Source organism: Vicugna pacos, unplaced genomic scaffold (genome assembly GCF_048564905.1).
Source record: "Vicugna pacos unplaced genomic scaffold, VicPac4 scaffold_21, whole genome shotgun sequence".
NCBI classification, from domain to species: domain Eukaryota; kingdom Metazoa; phylum Chordata; class Mammalia; order Artiodactyla; family Camelidae; genus Vicugna; species Vicugna pacos.
The window spans coordinates 22144406-22166347 of record NW_027328742.1 but is presented as its reverse complement, the minus strand read 5'-3'; the positions used below and the strand labels follow the sequence as shown (position 1 = coordinate 22166347).

Below are 21942 nucleotides of genomic sequence, written 5' to 3'. Positions count from 1 at the left end.
AATGAAATAGTTTTCCACCTCTCAAGTGAAACAGCTCTGTTTATGAGGATGAAATGACAGTGATCACCAATCCCATGCCTAGGTTACTGGATAATTTTTTGTGAAGTATGGTTGATTTACAATGCTGTGTTAACTTCTGGTGTACTCCTCAAGCCTTCTTAGAAAGCAGTCTGGCAGTTGATATCAAGAGTCAAAAATATTCATATGTTTTAATCCACTAATTCAGCTTTGAAAAACTTTTAATCAGGAATTATTTCAAAATGGCAGGTAAAATTCAGTATGGATGCAAGTCACAGACATACTTTTATAGATATATATATATATATAAAATCTCAGCCAAAATATTCTTCCAACACTTCACAAAGTAGAATAGTATGCAGCCATGAAAAGTGTGTCAATGAAAATATTTTATGACATGTCAAAGTGTTATGCTTATGATAGATTTGAGAATAAAATTAATATATAAAATGATTTGTAATATACAAACAATGCACCGTTCTGAAGGAATTATGTCTATAGGTAGAAGCATTAGTCTTATATTATATTTTATTCATTTTCAGAGTTGGAGTCTTTTGATTGTAGGTGACAAAATCAATCTCCAATGTGTTTAAACAACAACCAAAAAATGGGGATGCATGGGATTTATTGGTTCCTGTAAATGAAAACCTCAGGTCTGAGCTCTGGCTTCAGTCAAGGAGAGATACCCTAGCCCAGATGATGTCAAGGGCTGCTTTTGTCCTGTCTTCATTCTGTATCTAAAGATGTCTCAGCATGATGCTTCTGGGCACTCAACATCCCAGATCATCCATCCAAACCAAGACAGGTCTCTTTTGGCAGCTTCCTCTCTTGATAGAGGAAGCTTATGATTCACATGGACACCAGCACGTATCTCCTCACATAATAGTGGCTCTTCCTGGGTTATTTGCCAATTCTCCAATCATGTGTGAGGCCAATAGAATGAGGGGTATTATTTGTCTTAAACCAACTGAGATCTACTTCTGGTGCTTCAGAAAGAGTGGGTCAATCAAGCTTAAATCACAGGACTGAAAACAAAATGGAGGTTACTTATCCTAAAGCAAGTTCTGGGTCCTCTTCTAAGACTGGGGACAGATCCAGGACAGCAGTTCTGTCCACTACTGAGTACTTTCAAATTTTCTTTAATGAGCAAATGTTAAATTTATGATCAGAAAAGATGATAAATAAGAAGAAACTTGAGGAAGGAGAATGGAAAGCTTTCCTGTTTCTTAAGAAATAGTGAACCCATTAAGTGCTTGGAAGAAAAATGGAAATGTGTCAAGTTTGTAAAAGTTCTGAAATGAATTAGAATTGATTTTACAGACCATGTAGGGGACAGTGATATACAGTTAGTGTGTCTTTGGGCTTTCTGAGTATTTCAGTACTTTCACTTAAAGTTGCTTCATTTGGGGCAAATTGCATCATCTCCACGTGGCCCTATTTCCTCATCTGTAAAAGAGATATAATATTACCTTCCCCACAGGGTGATTGTGAGGATTTTGAAAAATAGATGTGTGCTGAAGCAATAGTAAGCATTTAAGGAATCTTAACTATTATGTTTACTTAATGCATAATTAAAAAACTATTATGCAGACTTTTAAAAAATGCATACTATTTAAATGGCCTATATGTGCTGTACAAGAGAGGAAGGCTTAATATACCTTCTATAATACATTTTTCTCAGTCTTAACTAATTTTCACATTTAATCACACACACACCAAAAAGTTATTCCTTTCACAAGCATGAAGAATTAACTGTGAAGAAAAGGATGATGAAAGAGAGTAGAGGAGAAAATAAAATGCTTTCTCTACAAACTGATGGCTTAAAAACTAAGAAAAACACCTTTTTAAGACTTTGGTCACCATATTCGTAGCTAATACTTAGGTAGAGTTTTTCACATGCCTGTGGTTAATGTTCCAATTGTTTTCAAAATTAGTAAATAATTGACTCATCACAATAGTCTTATAAATTGTTATTATTATACCCCCATTATATGGGTGAGGAGATTGAAGCCCCTTGAGGTTAAGAAATTTGCACAAGGCCCCACAGCTAGCTTCGGAGCTGGGATCCAGATGCATGAGTGTGGCACCAGGAGGGGCTTGTAAACACTCCCTCTGCTCTCCCCTGCAGGTGCAAGCCAGCGGCCCACTGTTACTATAAATAACATGATGTGGTTCACTTAGTCCTGAAATTCACATTCTTTGTAGCTTTCTCTCTGGGGCAGCCATCAGGAGCAGCCAGGGACACTGAGTACATGCTTCTGGACTATGACCAAGAAGGTAGATGGAAGGAAAACAGTTTAAAAATAGGATCTTTAATGTGCATTCTTCAGTGGTCAGAAAAAAACCTGCCTAGTGAGGAACTGAAACCCTATCAGCCACGTGAAAATAATGCTTCAGACACCCCCGCTGCCCTTGGGTCCACACAGTCAGAACTACAGTGGATCAGGGACATGAATCTTGTGCAAATGCAGGGAGTAGGAATACCTGCCATTTTAAGATCTCAAGGAGTATGAAAAGCGTGTGAAGCTTTCATCAGCAGAGACCTGCTGTCACTTCCACTGTTTCCCTCAGGGCATGTCCACAGCTTCACTGGTTCTATTCAGAATGAAGACGACAGCTAGCACCTGCTGACCCCTGAATCAGTGATAGGTTCTCCCTTGAAAGGAAGCATATCCCCTTCATGGGTTACAAATAGTTCATAACCTAAGTAATTCTACAGATATAGAAGGGATACTGTCATTGGTTCTGCTATCACAGACTTCCCTCCAAAAGAACATGCCACCAGTTACCCCATTTTCACCCATTAAAATATACTTAACAGGCTTCATTCTTTAGTGCAGTTTTAGGTTTACAGAAAAATTCACAGAAAGTGGAGTTCCCATATATTCCCTACGCCCTGCACACAGCTGCTCCTGCTTTCAGCGTGTTACATTAGTGGATGCACTCATTCTTTTTGACATCTTTCATTCCTCCCCCCCTAAAATTTAACATGCCTGATATTCACGTCTCTTATGCATTTACGTGTGATTTGTATCACATCTCACGTTTATGTGAGGTTTACAACACATGCATGTTTTCTGTTTAAGCTGGGTTGGGGGCAAGTTTTCTGTGTAAAAATACGATCATTAGTGAGTCTCATGCTGCTGGGTTTTTGGGTTGTCAGGTCCTGTTGACCATTGCTTCAGTTATTGGGATCATTGTCTACGGACTTTCAGTGTTCATTGTATTTTCTGCAAAACCTCCCAAGAACCTGAATGGAACAGACCCAATCCAAAAGTACCTGACTGTGCAGGTGGGCCACGCCCATCACTGCTTCCCTCATCAGTTTTATCATCATGGTGACACTGAATGCCATATATGAGAAAGTGGCAATCATGATGACTGACTCTGGTAAGCTCCTCCTGCAGCTGAGGCCATTTCTACACCAGTTTTAGAACCAGGTCAAAACAGAGACTATCTTTTAGGCACTTCAATTCCAGTACATTACAGTCTTTAGTAATCTTCAAGTGTAAACGTATTTCCTCTAGCCTATATGAGAAGTGAATTAGCTCCAGTTTTGCATTAGTAAAAGGGACAAAGGAAGCTTTAGAATGTCCAAGCTCTGTGTAAATATGTCAGTGCTTAATAATAATTTCAATTACATTAGATAATGTACCCTATTTCTGAAAGTAAATAGTCTCTGTATTGCAAATATGTGGAAGAGTGTCGTGGTTCCAGTGGCAGATTTGCTTGTGCGTTACGGAGAGGACAGTTTTATGTGTCTTCCCCCCATGCTGTTCCTGTTAGTGTAGCTCCATTCTCATCAGCTGTGGCTTCTATAATAAATGTTTCTTCTCTCTGGCTTGTATCCCACCCAGCGGCTTAGCGGCCTAAGTTAAGTGCTTCCCACACGTTGCATGTGGCTGGGTGGTTCTCCCAGTGGTCTGCTCAGTGGTCATCTTCTGAAAATACTATGACCAATTCAAATTCTGAACTAGGAGGATGACCCGTTTTATGTTCCCCAAATGCTTCTAGCAAGTTGCCCCATGTTTTGTTTGTCTTCTTCAATAGTCCTACCTTACTGCCGTTCAGGGAGACAAGAGAATATTATTTAGCAGGATGTTTAGAAGTAGCTTTCTTTCAAATTACACCTGACAGAGGACAGTTCTTGACCATTGGATACTGTTGTGCTTATAAATTTTAAGGAACGGGTGACTTTTTTTTTTTTGCCTTGTGGGATATTGCGTTCTTAGTGGGAGAAACTCTTACAACATTGTGTACAGTTGGAAATAACATAGTGGATAAGTTAAGAAATTCAAAACAGCTGATATAAAACAGTGTGAATTGCGTATATATATATATATACATATATATATATATATATATATATACATATTTAGCGTGTTAACTCATGTGTCTGTGGCTTTGATTAGGGTTTCAAAGCCGTTCACAGATTTACAGACTTACCTTTTCTTTATTCTAGCTGCAGCGCTCCCAAGGACCAGACTGACTATGAGAATAACCCAGCCATGAAGGTGTTCTTATTTCAGTTTGTCAACTACTACTCCTCGTGTTTCTACATCACATTCTTTAAGGGCAGATTTGTGACTTATCCATGAGATCTGGTGTATTGGCTGTAAAAATACAGAAATGAAGAGGTGTGAATACAGCTTTGTGTTCTGACAGTCTAACCTGTTTCAGGATTTCTCTTAGTTGCCCAATGAAGAGTGTCTTTACTCTCTGATCCTTTGATTTTTTTGGGCATAAAATAATGACTTTATTTCATGTTAGAGCTATCTAAAATTTAAATAAGATTTTCTTTCTAATATTCCAGTGTGACCCAAGTGGCTGTCTCCTTGAACTGATGACACAGCTGACAATAATCATGGGAGGACAGTCCATCTGGAATAACATACAAGAGGTGTTGCTTCCGTAAGTACTCAGTCATGTGTTCTTGGGGTGAGAACGGCCCACCCACCCACGTCATTTTCCTGCGTGGCCATCTCTAGAACAGGGGAGACTCTCTGCTTATTAAAGCTCTCCAGATAAGATGATCCAGCCAACAGTATAAACGTACCTGCTGTTTAATAATTATGTTTAAATACCTTCCTTTTTATGTTTAACATAAATCCTCAAGTGCTATAGTCTCTGCTTATTAGCCCACCACTGGGGACTGACTGATCAGAGCCCATTGAGAGATGGCCCTTTTTGGGGCCATGAACTAAGTTTTCCCACAACTTCCTGCAAATTTCTCCTCCTTTTATATATGCATTTAAAAATCCATAACAGAAATTTGTTGAGTGCCTAGTATGTGCTAGTCACTGTATTAAATGTTGTACATATATGTATGTGTGCATGTGTGTGTGTGTACAATTTAATTACCCAAACAATCCTTATTCTTATCTTCCTTTTGCAAATGAAGATCCTGTGGCTTAAAGAGGGTAACTGATTTGCCCAAGCTCTCATTGCCAATAAGAGACCACTGTGGGACTCAGATGTAAGACCCTATCTCTCTGAATCCATGTTCTTCTAAGAACAGAGACTCTCTTGGGTTCCTAAGGCACAGGGTTACATAACGTTTTAAGAAACACTTGTCTAAAATAATAACTACAGAGATTTTGACTTACTGTTCTCTTCCTAAAAATGAGAAAAGCAGATGTTAGCCAAGGTCACACTGTCCTTTTGATTTTCACATAAGCCCAATCCCACATCAAAGTGGACAGTCCAGTGTTATCTGCAATTTCTGAACATTTCAAGGAGTTTACTGTATTCGCTTTCTGTTGCTGTTGTAACTAGTATCCCCAAACGTCATGGTAGTAGGAAGAAAAAAGGAAAAGTCTCCAGTAAACAACACAAATTTAACCTTGTAGTTTTCTTGAATGCAGAAGCCTGCTGAAGTCAAAGTGTTGACACGACTGTTTCTGAAGGTCTCAGGGGAACCTGTATCTTTGACTTTTCTGGCTTCCAAAAGCCACCTGCATCTCTTGGCCTGTGACTTCTTTTTTCAATCTCAAGGTCAGCATTGTTGTGTGCCTCTGACTCTGATCCTGTGGTCAGATCTCCTCTCCTCTCTCCCCTCTTCTGCCTCCTTCTTCCTCCTTTAACGACCCTGGTGATTACACTGGGCCCACATCTATAATCCAGCTGGTCTCTCTTAGAGTCGACTGGTTAGCAACCTTAACCACATCTGCAACCATAGGCCCCCTTTGCCAGGGAATCTGACCTCTTCCTATGTTCTGGGGATAAGGACATAGACATATTGGGGGGGAATATTTTTCTGCCTACCACACTAACCTTTTTAAGATTATTTCTGGCTTTGAGTTTCTGTTTTCATGAAACTGTTGATCTCTCTTCTGTCTTGCCTTCCACACCAGCATTCTGCTCCTGGCCAACCTAACTGCAGAGCTCGCCCCTCTCTGTGGTGTCCCCCAAAACCACTTACACAAGCAGGCCTTACTGTTGTTTGGAGCATGGGGGAGAAACTCAAACAACTTGAATTTTGAAATAAAAAACCTCCATCATTTTAAAATCTTCCATGCCACTATAAAAAATTTATTTTTTTAACTTCGTTTTTTAATTTTTAAACTATTTTAAACTTTGTAACTTTTTTAAACTTTACTTTTTTTCTTATCATCCTTCATTTTAGATTCCAGAAACCTGCTCTTCTGCCCACCGCATCCAAGTTCCCTTTCATTGTTTCTCCTCCATTCCTTAACCTTCCTTCTCTCTCCCTTCTTACCAAGTTTCTGTACATTCTCTTTATAGGGCAGTTAAATTATTTTTTCTTTCTTTCTTTCTGTTTTTGCAGAGTGAACACCTTTGCGTGTCAGTGTGTCCTTCCACATTTCTTCACAAGGGCTTCATCTTTCAGCTTCAGTATGGATAACTGGGGCCTGTCTCGAAACAAAGGCATTTCCCTTGTCCCCCAGCTCACCACGCCCCTCAAAAAAAAGATTCTGATCTTCGCTGTGAAATGAATCTTTTTTTTCCCTACTGTGCAGTAGACAACACTTACCCTGAGCTCACAGTCAGATATTTCCAGAGGAGTAAAAGTAGGTCATGTGCAAATAATACTACTTTTCTCTGTGAAAAGAAATAGATCAGATAGAGGAAATACTTAACTCAGATTACTCAAAAGCATTTCCTGAAGGAAATAAGTAAATTATTTAACACTAAATTTTGTTGAATCTGGTTATCCGTGAGCTATTTTTACCAATCAAGAAGGATATATTTCCTAAACTGGTACTGAGCAATTCATGTGAAATGAAACTTGCTCACATGAACTAGTTTAAAGTAAAGGATGCATTATAGTATCTGTGGTCTGTTTATACCTTCGCTTAAGTAAGCACACTGTTCTAGGTTCCAGTGAGCTGAACTTTGCCTCCATGTATTTCTACTAGGGGCTAAAATATTTAGGGAATTTATTTTGAATTATGATTCCCTTTTTTGAAAACCAGGAATTCTGAATTGTAGCCAAGTTCTAGGGTGGCTTGTGTTTTCCTCACTGCCTCTTCTCTTTGTTTAAGTGCAGTTTCATTCTTAATTTTTCATATAAAATCCTAACATACCAAAGATCTATCAATTACTCTTGCTGCACCAAAGCTATACCCATCCTCAAAAATACATAGGAAGGGAAAAGAAAACTTATCAAAATTAGCGACTATTTTCATGCTATTCAAATATGTCTAAAGGAACATAATGAAATGAATTTCACTATATCTCACCTGCCTCCACCCCCCCAATCCCATGTGGGTTTCTTGAGTAGGAATCTGGGAGGAAATGAAGAAGGAGAGTGATGCCGTGATCCAGGCTCCCTCTGGGGTCTCCCCAGCACTTGGATCGGCACCTGGTATAAAGTAGGTCTCAGTCCGAGGCAGCTGAGTGAGTGAATGACTCACAGGCATCGAATGCATAACATCAGTGAATCAACAGCATTCTTTGTAGGACTCAGAGAATAAGCTGAGTGCCCTGTGGCCTTCCCAGCCTCACATACTATTTTGATGTTGGGGTCATTTCTGGGAATGTTATTCTGTACTGGACAAAAGGCTAGTACAATTCCAGGGTTAAGCAACTTTCCTAGGGAAATTTTATGATAAAATATTAAGAAAAATAGTTAAATGCCCAAAATGACATAGCATTGTCCTTTGGTGTTTAGATAATGTATGTCTGTAATTTTCTTACTTTATACGTTTTCTACATTTTCCACTGTGTGTATGCACTACTATATAATAAGAAAAAGCAAATGTTTAAAAGAGAAAATCTCTCTTCTCCAGATATGATTTGGTTAGAGGATGAGTCAGAGAAATATAATAAGAGAATCTTAAATACATGTGTCCATAATTCACTCTTTAAATTCAGGAACAGGAAACTCAGGAATGAAATAGATTAAGAGAATCAAAGATACTTGTATTCAAGATTAGCAAGTAGGAGTGTCCTCAACAGAAATGGTGATAATCTATAATTCAGGGATTAAATGTGATAATGAAGGTAAAAAGACAACATGAAGTAGAAAATGCCACGTGGCAAGCACAGTGTAAAGGGCAATTTACTATGATTATGCCAATATGTGTGGTCAATTCCCAAGGAAATGATTGTGTAACCCCTGCTAGAGGAAGAAAGCTTCCAGCCTTGGCTGGAGAGGGGGGAGGATCCAGTGTCTGTATTTTTTTAAATGTCTACAGGTGCTTCTCATGTGCAAATTGATATCCCTGCACGAGAACCTTAAACCAACAGAAAACCCAAAAGACCGTGGATAATGATAGGTAGACGAGAGCCCAAGCTTTTCTGCCACAGATGAGTGGTTCCACTCAGGAAGACTGAGCAAGAGGCTCAGAGTCTTAGCTAAGGACAAGCAAGTCGGGACTTCTAATACGACCTAATGCCATCGACAGGGGAGGGCATTTCAGCACAAGAAGGGAGCGCCAGGTGATTTAACATGGAAGTTTCACCCTGGATCCATACCGTGATGGATTTGGGTCCCAGAGGGTAAAAGCCCTGCTTCCCTGTGGCATGGACCGGATTCCACAAGAGGCTGAGACAGGAAGTATGAGGCAGAGAAAAATTCCCCCAGAAGAATCCCGAGTCTGGGTGCTAGGGAGGGTGATGGACGAGTGTGGTCCCAGCGCCACCCGCACCGCAGGGCTCCGAGTGGCTGTGGAGCTGCGCGCCCCCGGCCGGACCTCAGACCTGCCTGCAGTGCTCTGGGCTGCGGCCTGGGGAGCGGCTTCAGCAGCAGGCTGGCCCCATCATTCTCGTAGGTGCTGCAGTAACCCCCAACCCTGTGGCCACGGTGATCCCAAGCCAAGGGTCTAAGTGACTTCAACCCTATTTACAGGTGACCACAGCCGGTTAGCCTGTGCTGCTCAAAAGGAAGACCCCACACGGGGTTTTGCTGTGTCAGGGTGGTTGCTGATACCTGGCCTGCTTTGAATCATTTCATCCTGACAGCAGCCTGGGCAGTTGAAGTTTCATCTCTCAATTTTATTTCAACTTTTTTGGTGGAAAGTATAGTTGGTTTACAATATTGTGTTAATTCTTGCTGTACAGCATAGTGATTCATATATATATATGTATATATATATTCCTTGTCATATACTTTTCCACTATAGGCTATTAAAAGTTATTGAGTGTAGTTCCCTGTGCTATACAGAAGGATCTTGTTGTTTGAAACAAAAATTACTAAACAAAGTAACAAATTAAGCAGACTAAACCTAGACATGTATATGACACAGTTGAGTTTATCTCAGGATTTAAATGTGGTTTTGATCTCCAGGATCTCTTTATCAAATTATCATATGTAAAGTGCCTGTGGAACACTTCTCAGAAATATGTTTTAAAATCATAAGATTTAGAGAATAAAGAAGGAAGATAATTATACTGGAAAGCAGATATCAAAATATAGAAATGGGCATTTGTGATACAGTAATATCTGAATTATTGTAAGAACGTGTTGAATAAGAGGATCCAGTGGTGGGTCTACTAACCGCAACATTCTGCCATAGCAGTGAGTGTAAATCATCTTCTGAGATCTGCAACCGTTGCATTTTGAATGTAAATAAAGTTAAATAAAAAATAAGACATGAAGTGTGGATTCAGATTCAGGGGTATCTCGAGTCCATATCCCCAGCACTTCCCAGTGCTCCCTGCTCTTCCCCTAATGTCATTGAAAGAAGTGGGGAAAGTTTGTGAAGCGAAGGGCATGTTCCATTGCAAAGAAATCTCAAAGCAAACCTGGGAGCATGGCCAGTGAAAGCTTAATGCTGAGATTAGAGGCCGTGGGAAACCAAGAAGAGGCAGCTCTTTACAAGTCACATCATATGCTTTGTGTGTGTCTACATGTGTATGCATACAGACGTGTGGGCATGTATGATGTATACACCTGCCTTTCGTGTGAAGCCGCCTCACTGTCCAAATTTGAAATCCATCCAAACGTGCAGTGCAGTCAGTCGAAGCTCAGCCAGACGCTAAGTTGTCTGTTGTTGCTCTGTCTCTTCTGCTGAACTCCACGAGTTAACCACGCGCCAGCTGTTGCTTTCAGGGACAACAGCTCTGTAGGCTACAGGTCCATGCCTTGTTTCACTGCCAACTCTGATTTCCTTTCAGGAAAAATTGCCATTTGAAAAAGGGGAAAGCATTCAGTTGCCCTACAAGCCTCTGAGTGAGGAAAAAACATAACGTTAGAGACAGCTCTGTGGGACAGCATCCGGAAGGGGGCAGAGCACTGGGCTGCGAGTCGAGGCTGTGTTTCTTTCAAGCTCTGCACTGAATTTGAGGTGGCATGCCACTTCTCTGGCCCTTGATTTGTTCAGCTTAAATTAGGGTCTTGGACCTGTTCTATCCAACGTTAGAGTATCACTTTTTTGCTCGGTGTCCCTCCATGGCTCTGCAATTCCTTCAGAGGGAAAAATGCCCACATCCTCATGGCAGCCTCTAAGGCTCCACCCCCAAAACCACCACTTATTTCCTATTCACTGTGGCCCACACCAGTCTCCATGCTGTCTTTCCAGCGTGAGAGACCTCCAGGCCTGTAATCACTGTTCCCTCTGCCCCTCCTCTGCCCACCCCTTTGTTTCCTTCTTTGCCTTATTCAAAGGTCACTGCCCCATCCCCACTCCTCCCTAGCACACATTCCTCACCCTCCTTTATTTTCCTCCGCAGCACTTATCACCGGCTCACAGACCCTGTATTTCTGTCTTTTACTTATTTTCTGTGAGATTTTCAGACTGGAAAGGCCATGGTGGATAATAGCAGAGAAATGGGGGTAAAAAAGACAAATGAGGGAAGGCATCTTCTAAAACCTAAAATGCCCACCTGAAAAGGAGGTAGGAGATAAAGTAGCAGTAGTCGTTACAATTTTGGTAAACCCAAGGTACGTGGTCAGGACTAGTTTTCACAATTTTTGAGGGTAGGGAGGCAGCAATAAAAAGAAATTTATCCTGAAAACAAGAAATTAAATTCTTGGGAAGATGATGTGTTCAGCTTGAAATGTCAGTAATACTTTAATGACCTTGGTCTGATAATATCCTGCCTTATAATTTGATCTGTTTGACAGCTGGGTCATTAATCTAATGGTGCCACAGTTCCAGAAGCAGAACAGACCACCCCACAATGGGAATGGGACAACTGTCTGTATCCCATGGGCAAACTGGGGTTATTTTATGAATACCCTGAAATGAGTAAGTCATCAGTGGAGATTTCTGTGCTGTCGGTTATACTAGAATATGCTTTGGGTCTCAGAAGCATCGGTTACCGAGCCAAACAATGACCTAGCATACCGACACGGAGCCCGCTTTTCTCCATTAGATGCAATTATGCTGTCAGGCTTTCAAATAGGGTGCCTGTGTGTATCTTTGTCAATATTTATGTTGTACAAAGCTGAAGATTTACTGCCAAGGAATGAAATGGAATACTCATTCAGATACGTCTCCAACATTGATTCTCAAATCCTTCTGGTCGTGTCGTCTAAGGATGAACTCAGAACCGTTACTAGATATGACTCAGCTCGGGCTGTAGCCCTTGTGGCACAGCTGTTGGCTGATATCCTTCTAAACAGAGTCATGTGAGCCAGCCAGCCGGTGCAGAAAGCCCACAAGAGCATCCTGCCTCATGGCAGCAAGGTTCACAGGGTCACCCCTTCCACATCTCACACCTGCCTTTGATATGGTTTCTGCCTGATTCCTTGAGTGACCTCATGGCACATCACTGGCTTGAATTCAGGATGAATTTGCTGATCTGGAGTATCGGTAGAGCACACATCCCCTCCTTCTCCAATGTCTTTGTCCATTTCTGTACATTTGCTTGGGCTCTGTTTCTCTTTGGTTGAACTTGGTTTTGAACTCTCAGTTGCCTTTAAATTGTTGCATCTCAAAATAGATTTCCATAGGAAACGTTATCTTTTCTATTATGCATGGCGCACTTTTATCTACTAGAAGGCTGATGAAGTGAACGTTTTGTATCTGAGCCCTTTCAGCTCACCACTGCCTTGAAGTAGTTTTTTTTTTTTTTTTTTTAAGCTTAGAAGGCAAGAAAGGATTTTGGTCAATAGGCTTTGCATTTATGCATGCGGGTTCATGTCTGCAAAGGCACCCCTTTGTGCTTCCTGTTTATAAGTCTACAGATAGAGGGAGTTTACTTTTTCCTAAATTACATTCTCCCTACATAACAGGATGGAGTAATAGCTATTCAAGAGAGATTGTTCAGATTTATTTGTTTTCCTATTATCTAAATAATCCCTGATGAATTAGAAAATTCAATCCATTTCTGAGAGTGGGCAGTCTGTTTTTCTGTATTCAATGCTGGAGTGAAACTTATATTGTGTTCCTTTCATTCATGGGAGGTAGAATTTCCAAGTGCTTTTTGAATTATTTTTGTTCCTCTAAAATAAATTGCCTTTGGTGGTGATCTCCTGACCTCAGTTTCCTCCTCCCAGTTTTCCCCATGATCATTAATGTCACCGCACCTGCCTTTTTAGTTATGCCTCTTAGCTGCTGAAGGGGAACAGCTACTGACAGATGACCCTGGAGCCCTCCACCTGTGCTTCGTTAGGCCTCGCACCCAGCCACCAACCCTAGTCTCCTTAGCCTGAAGTATCTTTCTCTGCTTTTCTGCCTGGAAGGACTCTTGCCAAGCCTTGGCAGGGACCCCTCCACTTTTTAGAGATTATCTGCTCTCCTGTCTAGGCATGAATTGCACTTGATTCTTGTCTTGATGGTGCATGATCGTGTCCGTGTCCATTGTGCTACATGGCTGGACTGATCCTGTCGGAGGCTGTAGTCAGGCTTTTCATCCTCCCGTCCATGTCTGGAGCACCACAGCCTGGACCCTGGGCCTCATACGTGTTTAAGTGACTTGAGCTTGGAGTTTCAGCACACTCACATACAACTGTTAGATGAGTTGGTGGTAATATTGCCCCCAAGGCCCCCACAAGGTTCTATATGGCATATGGCTTTTTCTGAGTGAAATTTCTCTATTATTTGTTTTAGTGAATTCCCCACTGTTCTTTGAGATTATTAGAGTAACCCTGAGTTGTTAACCACAATAGCTCTCCCCACACCAGCGAAAGATCCTGCTGTCTGAGAACTCAGACTTGGGACATAAGAGAAATAATCTATCAGTCTTAAAATCTGGAAGCCATAAGATACCATTTTGTACTTAGAGCACCCACAGCACAAACACCAGTCTCTCAAAAATTTGACGCTGCCTTCCCAGAGGGCGGGCGCCATAAATGAAATGCTGTGAGGGATGAAGTGAGAGCTCTTTGTCTCTGGTACTGCCTTTTCCACCCTTGCTGTGTTAACTTGATCTTCCCTTCATATATTATGTTCTCCATTTAATTTATTGCAGTTAATATCAGTTGTTCTTCAACATCTCCTTGCACCCGAACCGTCCATTCCCTCTCTCTCCAGTGCTATCCCACCCACGCCTCTCCTGCGCTCTCCAGGACCAGGCCTGTCTCCCCCACGCCCTCACCTATGTTCTGTCTGCCCACCACCTGCACTGACATTTCCTTAACTCTGCAGAATGAACTTCCCAAAATGGCAGCTGAGTAACTGGGGGGGATTGTAGACCTCTCATCTCTTTACCGATTCATTCGTTTATCTATCCAAAAAACACTGAGCACCTGCTATGTCAAACACTGTATCAGCTGCTGGGGAGACCAAGACAGATAAGACTTGGTGTCTGCACTCCCCAGGCCAGGCGAGACTCGGCGAGTAGTTGATGGATTGCTAACCAGGTGAACACAAATTGGACTTCCTAGAGCTAGGAGTATTTGAACTGAATTTTGAAAGGTGAAAGGAAGTTAGCTCTCTAATGTGTGGTAGAGGGAGTGGACACTTCATGCAGAGAGGTAGAGACATAAGTGTACACGGCATGAACTGGCTTGGCTAGACTGAAGAACAACAAGTAGGGCTAGAACAAAGGATCCATAGGTGGGAATATCAGGTGCACATGGCCTCTGTCACGATGGGCCTTGTGTGCTTAGACTTGAATGTATCCTTAATGAAACAGGTATATATTGGAATATTTGTAAGTAAGAGAATTGCATAATGTTTATGTTGAAGAATATCTGGTTATTCTAGCAGCAGAATGGAAGATACTATTTTTGGGAGAGGCCCATATTTTGGGGGCAAAGGATGTTTCAGGAACAACCCAGGTAACCCAGACAACAAGTGGCACATGCCTGCAGAGAGGCCCTGAGCAGAGGGAGAGGGACATGTGCGGCAGAAGTGATGACTGCTGCAGTAGGGACTGCAGGGCTGGGGCGGCGGGCCGCAGAGCTGCTGAGGTGACTTTCCAGTGACCCATCTTGAAAGAGGATCTGCAGGGGCAGTGTAAGGGGAAGAGCTGATTTCGAGATGGTTCTGTGTGTGGCAGTTTGAGTGCAAAGTGTCTATGGGACATCTGAGGGGTGATGTCTGTTGTTAAGCTGGATTCACCAGTCAGGAGCTCAGAGGAGCTGTGGGTGAGGCCGTGGGGGCGATTCAGTCCTGCCAGGCGGAGGACTGAAGACGAGGCCCTGGGGAAAAGGGCCATGAACATGGCAAATGGGAGACGAGAAATCCACCAGGAGAAAGAACAGTAGAGCAGTTGGGAGAAAGCTAGTTGAGGCAACACAGAGAAGGCTGTAACCTGGCTTAAGAGGGATTTGAACACTGACTAAAGGGAGCATAGTGAGAAACTGGGGGTGTGTGGGGCAAAAAAGCAAGGGCTAAATCCCACCTTTAATTGCCGAGACTGGGGAAAGGGAGGAGGAGGACTAAGGTAGCCTGTAAAAAACAGATCTGTGTGTATCTGTGTGTGTGCATATGTGCACACACACTTTTCTGCCTGGGCTTTTTAAATTTATTTAAGTAAAACAAAAATTAAGGGGGGAAAACATTCCACTGAGAGGAAAATATTTGTCCACGGCAAAAGCTACCTGGTAATCAAATAAACAGGAGCTGAAAATGCCCACTGGTTTGAAACACGCAGCCGCCGGCAGTGCAACTCCTGTCTCAGTGCTGCGGTGAGGGCCGTGGGGGATGCAGGGCTCCGAGCCCTGGAGGAGTCATCAGTGCTGGCACTTCTCCAAGAAACCTGACTTTAAAGGGAAGAAGAAAGAGTAGAAAGTATCAGAGAGCAACACAGGGCTTTGAGAGGGTTGGGCGAGGGTTAGTTTTGTTTTACAGTGGGCGTTTCTGGCCTTGATGAGTTCCTAGGCCTTTGCTGTTATTGGTCTTTGTTCCAAAAGCTTTTTAGAAAGTTCTTCTCATTTGAATATCTGAACAGATTAAATCATCTTGGGTTATTTCTGGTATTTTATTTTTTAATTAATAAATTATCTGGAATTTATTTTAATATCAAAAGTGAGGACACTGTGCCAGGTCTTCCAATGATTTAGCTAATTACTCCAGTACTTGAATCCACTGATGTGAAGTGTCAGTTTTATAATATTACTAAAATCTCAAAAATATCCACGTCTATTCTTGAAATGCATTGTATTACATTCATACTCTCAGTGCACTATTTCTATACTTTTTCCATGACCATAGATTAATGCCTCCTAGAGTTGGTCCTATTTAATCTTTTCCCAGAATATCCCTAATACTGCAAATTCAAACTTCCCTCCTCATTATTTTATTTGTATATTTGTGTATATTTCTGGAAGAACAATACGATCACCTTTCAGATATTTTTCTTAAATCCATTTTGGATTATTAACTAAATTTGCATTCAGATTCTAAATTTACTTTGGAGAAATAATGTTCTATGTCCCCCAAGCTTGAGTCTGCCCAATGAAGAGTATGGTGCATTCTACTGCTCATTCAATCATCATATTTTTTTTCTTTTTTTTAAGTCATTTATCAGAATCATCTTAACATTTTTAATTAATTTATTTCTGAATAGTCTGTGCCTTTGTTGTCATTATAAATGATATATTTTCTGGGTTTTTAACTGGGTTGATTGCTAATAAACTCCTAATTTCTGGCAATGAGAAGGAGATCTGACAGTGTGGGGCACTCTTTCCAATATGGTGACTGTGAGCAGTGTGTTTCCTTAGGATGTCCACTTGCCAATTTGCCAGTGGCTGCACCCACTCCACACATTTCTGCTACTTACCTGCCTCCTTTAGGCAGATGAGTTCATGTAGGGTTAGGTGAGTTATGGACACAGATACTGATATCACTGCTGCCACACTGCTGACTCTGTGGCATGACTAACTCTGGTTCTTGCTCTCTGACCTCCCTGAATATGACAGCTCCTTTTGGGCTGTGGACCTACTGCATCTTTCCAGCACTGTCGGCTTTTATGCAACACACCCCTGCCTCTCAGGTCAGAAGCAAATATCAGCTCCTCCTACACATCCACCCCATCCACGGTCTTGCCGTTCCTGGCCAGAGTGGTCCCTACCCCTTGACTGATCAGTAACACTAAAGGGACTTTAAATTTGCCTCTCATCCTCTGTCTTAGTTACATACCTGTGCTAGTTTACTTTAAAGGTCTGCCAGTTAGGAGGGGAGGGTCTAAAAGTCTTTTAGATTTCTGGCCTTATCATTTCTAACTGCTCCCCCACCCCATGGAACAGCTTACCACAGATCTCTGCTGCCCCATCTGTAGCAATGCCCTGTAAACTACAGACAGAGAGAAAAGAACTTCTAAGCCACCACCATAACTTTGACTTCCTGTGACCACACAGATCATAGAAATATCAAGATAAAAATTCCTGAAGAAGGATATTTTGCTTAGGAAGACACTTTAATTGCATACCTTTCTGTGACTTGTAATAACTTCATAGACACTCTGAATGTGCTGCACTCACCTTCCCAGACTCAAGGGAGCTTGCTCACTTGCCTGTTTTCAGTGCATTTCCTCCAACATTCTCTATGCAGAGCTTTCCCAAAAGTACATTCCTTATTCCTATTTAAATTCTTATATACAACCACAGTATTCTTTTTCTTAATCCTCAATGACAAATCATCTTCCAAGATTGTATTATTTCAACACTGAGAGTGAATAATATGCTTCAAGATTCCCAAGTTTATTACGAGCAAACAACTATGGTTGGTTGAAGATTTTTAAGTATGTTATTCCTACTAAGGGTATATACGTGAAAGAAACAGTTTGTAATAAGTCTTCTTCCCAGAGATATTATATTTGCCTTTTGTTTGGATTCTTTCACTGTTAAACATTATTATTACCATGAATGTGTTTTCTCTTTGGGATTTAGTTCACCATTTGCCCCTCTCTTTTTACAGGAGTAAAGGAATTGATGTTGTCTTTCCATCCGTCCACCACTCCATGTTATGTGTCCATTCCTTAAACAGGTATTCAGTTTGGGTTCACCACATTATCTGTTGCCTCTTTCCAGTGGCCCCTCTGTTGGCTCTGGAGAACAATATATTGGAAATCAGACTCGGTACGTGGAAACTTGACTACAAAGTATAGACGCATGGTGCCAGAAAAAGCCCAGAACATCACAGCGTGGCAGTCAACCATGAAAGTAACAGCAATTCTGGCTGTGGTGGACCAGCGTGAGTAAAAAGGCTTCATTGGGTGAAGACTTAGAAGAGTCCAAAACGGCATTGGCGTTGCTTCCTAAGGAATCCAGTGATGGATATTGTTTAATATGAGAGGGAGATGCTAACACTATCATCGTTATAAACAACATAGTTGTTGTAATTGTTATTATTTTTTATATAATTTCTTTATAATAAATATTTGTGACTTACAAGACCCTTACAGAGGCAGTTGTTAAGAAGTGTGGCCATTATACTGTTACAGGAGAGTTAATTCAGTAGAAGTATGGTAATAGTATTAATGAGTACTCTTTTGATCCTCACATGAATATAAAGGTTACCCAGGAGTGCTTGTATAATGGAGATAGAAATCAATCCATTTAAGAGTTTGTAGAACCTAAAATAACAGCAGTCATTCCACCGTATTTGACTTCGTGCGTGTGCTGGAGGTGGGGAAACAGAGTCCACACATTTTCTGGGGGCACATGTGTTCCCAGGCTGGGGGATATCGGCTAAAAACCTCCGCTGCCCATAGAGAGGCACACGCCAATACTTGGCTTAGAGCCCAACCCCCACATTCCCTGTAAGACTGGCCTAGGAAAACACTCAGGGAAGACAAGCTAAGGGATTCTATTAGAAGCAAGGCGCTGCTATCAGTTGGAGGAACTTCCCCACACTCAGGATTCCGGAAAAAAGCCTTGTGTGGGGGGAAGGTGGGGAGACCAACAGCAGGCAGAAGGCTGGGGGCACACTTGTTTCCCGTTATGTAGATGTCCGCTAATAACCTCCAGAGTCAATCAGGGGGCACTCGCAGCTTCTTGACTTCCAAGCCCAGCCAACAGCTTTCCCTCGCAGCCCGGCGTAGGAAAATACAAAGGGAAGACACGCTAATGGATTCTATTTGAACCCAGGGGCAGCTGTCAGATGGAGGAGCCTCTCAACACTCAGGATAACAGAGCACGACTTCGTGTGTGTGCTGGAGGTGAGAAAACAGAGTACACGCATCTTTCTGGGGGCACAGTTATTCCCAGGTTGGGGGTTGTAAGTTAAACACCTCCACCTCCCATGGAGAGGCACACACTAATACTAGGCTTTAGAGCCCAACCCCCACTTTCGCTCACAGCCCGGTGTAGGAAAACACTCTTGCAAGTCAAGCTAAGGGATACTATTAGATCCCAGGTGCTGCTGTCAGTTGGAGGAGCCTCTCCACAGTCAGAATATCAGAACACTCCTTCGTGTGTGTGCTGGATGTGCAGAAACATAGTCCCCCCATATTTCAGGGGGCACAGGTATTCTCAGGTTGAGGATTGTAGATTAAACACCTCCAATTCCCATGGAGAAGGACTCGTTAATAGTTGGACCTAGATTCCTACCCCCACTTTGCCCCACACCGCGTCCTAGGCAAATCATCAAGGAAGACAAGCTAAGGGATTCTATTACAAACAAGGCACTGCTGTCAGTTGGAGGAACTTTCCCACTCTCAGGATTCCGGAAGCCAGACTTGTGGGGGGGGGATTTGTGTATCCCCACTCCACGTAGTTGGATGTGGGCACAGGTGTTCCCCTTTACGGAGAATTCATCTAAATACTTCCTCAGTCCATTGGGGGGCACTCACTAATATTTGGCCTCAAAGACCAACCCCAGCTTTCCCTCAGAGCCAGGACTAGGGAAACACTCAGGGATTACAAGCTAAGGGATTCTATTAGAACCCAGGCACTGCTGTCACTTGAAAGTGCCGGCCCTCACTCAGGATACCTGAACACGTCTTCGTGTGTGTGTTGGAAGTGGGGAAACAGAGTCCATGCAACTTTATGGGGGCAGAGTTTTTCCCAGGTAGATGATGTAGTTTAAACACCTTCACTGCCCATAGAGAGGCACTGGTTATTACTTGGATTTAGAGCCCAACCCCCACCTTGGCTCAAAGCCCGGCCTAGGAGAACACTCAAGGAAGTCAAGCTAAGGAATTCTATTAGATCCCTGGTGCTGCTGTTAGTTGGAGGAGCCTCCCCACACTCAGGAAAACAGAACACTTCTTCGCACGTGTGCTGGAGGTGTGGAAACAGAGTCCACGCATTTTTCATGGGGCACAGGTATGCCTAGGATGGAGGATGTAGGTTAAACACCCACATCCCATGGATATGCACTCGCTAATACTTCGTTTTAGAGCCCAACCTTCAATTTCCCCCGCACTCCTAGCAGGACAAGCCATCAGGGAAGACAAGCTAAGTAATTGTATTGAACCAAGGTGCTGCTGTCACTTGGAGGAACTTCCCAACACTCAGGACTCCGGAGACACTCTTGTGTGTGGGGGAGGTGTGCAGCCCCAATCCAAGCAGATGAATGGTGACACAGGTGTTCCCCGGTAGGGGAGTTCCCTAAATACTTCATCAGACAATCGGTTGGCACAAGGTGCTGCTTGGCCTCCAAGCCCAACCCCCAGCTTTTGCTCGCAGTCCGGCCTAGGGAAACACTCAGGGAATACAAGCTGAGTTATTCTATTAGAACGCAGGCGCTGCTGTCAGTTGGAGGAACTTCCACACACTCAGGATTCCGGATCCCAGCCTTGTGTGTGGGGGAGGTGTGGAGACCCAGACCACGCAGAAGAATGGGGGCACAGGTGTTCCACTTTAGGGTGAAATCCTCTAAGTATTTCCTCAGTAAATCGGGGGGCACTCGTTGCTACTTGGACTTCAAGCCCAACCCCCACTTTCCCCCACTCTCCAGCCTAGGCATACCAGCAGGGAAGGCAAGTTAAGGGATTCAAGTAGAACACAAGCGCTGCTGACAGTTGGAGGTACTTCCACACACAGGATTCCAGAACCCAAACTTGTGTAGCGGGGAGATATGGAGCCAAATTCCAAGTAGATGTATGGGGTCACACTTGTTCCCCATTAGGGAGAAGTCCTGTAAATACTTCCATATTCCATCGGGGGGCAGTTGCTGCTTCTTGGCCTCCAAGCCAAACTCCCAGCTTTCCCTCTCAGGCCGGCCTAGGGAAACATTCAAGGAATACAAGCTAAGGGATTCTATTAGAACCCAGGCGCTGCTGTCATTTGGAGGAGCCTCCCCACAATCAGGATACCTGAGCACGTCTCCGTGTGTGTGCTGGAGGTGGGGAAACAGAGTCCACGCATCTTTATGGGGTCACAGGTGTTCCAAGGTTGGGGAAGTAGTTTCAAACCCTCCACTGCCCACAGAGATGCACTCGCTAATACTTGGCTTTAGAGCCCATCCCCCACCATTGCTCACTGCTAGGCCTAGGAAAACACTTAGGGAAGTCAAGCTAAGGGATTCTATTAGAACCCAGGTGCTGCTGTCACTTGAAAGTGCCGGCCCACACTCAGGATACCTGAACACGTCTTCGTGTGTGTGTTGGAAGTGGGGAAACAGAGTCCTTGCATCTTTATGGGGGCACAGTTTTTCCCAAGTAGATGATGTAATTTAAACTCCTTCACTGCCCACAGAGAGACACTGGCTATTACTTGGCTTTAGAGCCCAACCCCCACTTTCGCTCAAAGCCTGGCGTAGGTGAACACTCAAGTGAGTCAAGCTAAGGAATTCTATTAGATCCCTGGTGCTGCTGTTAGTTGAAGGAAACTCCCCACATTCAGGAAAGAAGAACACTTCCTCGTTTGTGTGCTGGAAGTGAGGAAACAGAGTCAAAGCATCTTTCAGGAGGGCACAGTTATTCCATGGTTGTGGGTTGTAGGTTAAACACCCACATCCCATGGATAGGCTCTCGCTAATACTTGGTTTAGAGCCCAATCCCAACTTTCCCCCACACACCGGCCTTGGCAAGCCATCATGGAAGACAAGTTAATGTATTGTACTTGAACCCAGGTGCTGCTGTCAGATGGAGGAACCTCCCCACACTCAAGACATCTGAACCCGATGTCGTGTGTGTGCTGGAGGAGGGAAAGAGGGTCCACGCATCTTTATGGGGGCACAG

General features: G+C 43.0%; 1 long non-coding RNA gene across 1 annotated transcript in view; it reads left to right on the top strand.

The window, feature by feature from the left end:
- The window catches only part of LOC140694290 (uncharacterized), a 354763-nt gene extending 336553 nt beyond the window's left edge, over positions 1–18210 (top strand). The window contains exon 4 of the long non-coding RNA XR_012070023.1: positions 17846–18210. This is a non-coding gene — a long non-coding RNA (uncharacterized lncRNA). The remainder of the gene's footprint in view (positions 1–17845) is intronic.
- The last annotated feature ends 3732 nt before the right edge of the window (positions 18211–21942 follow it).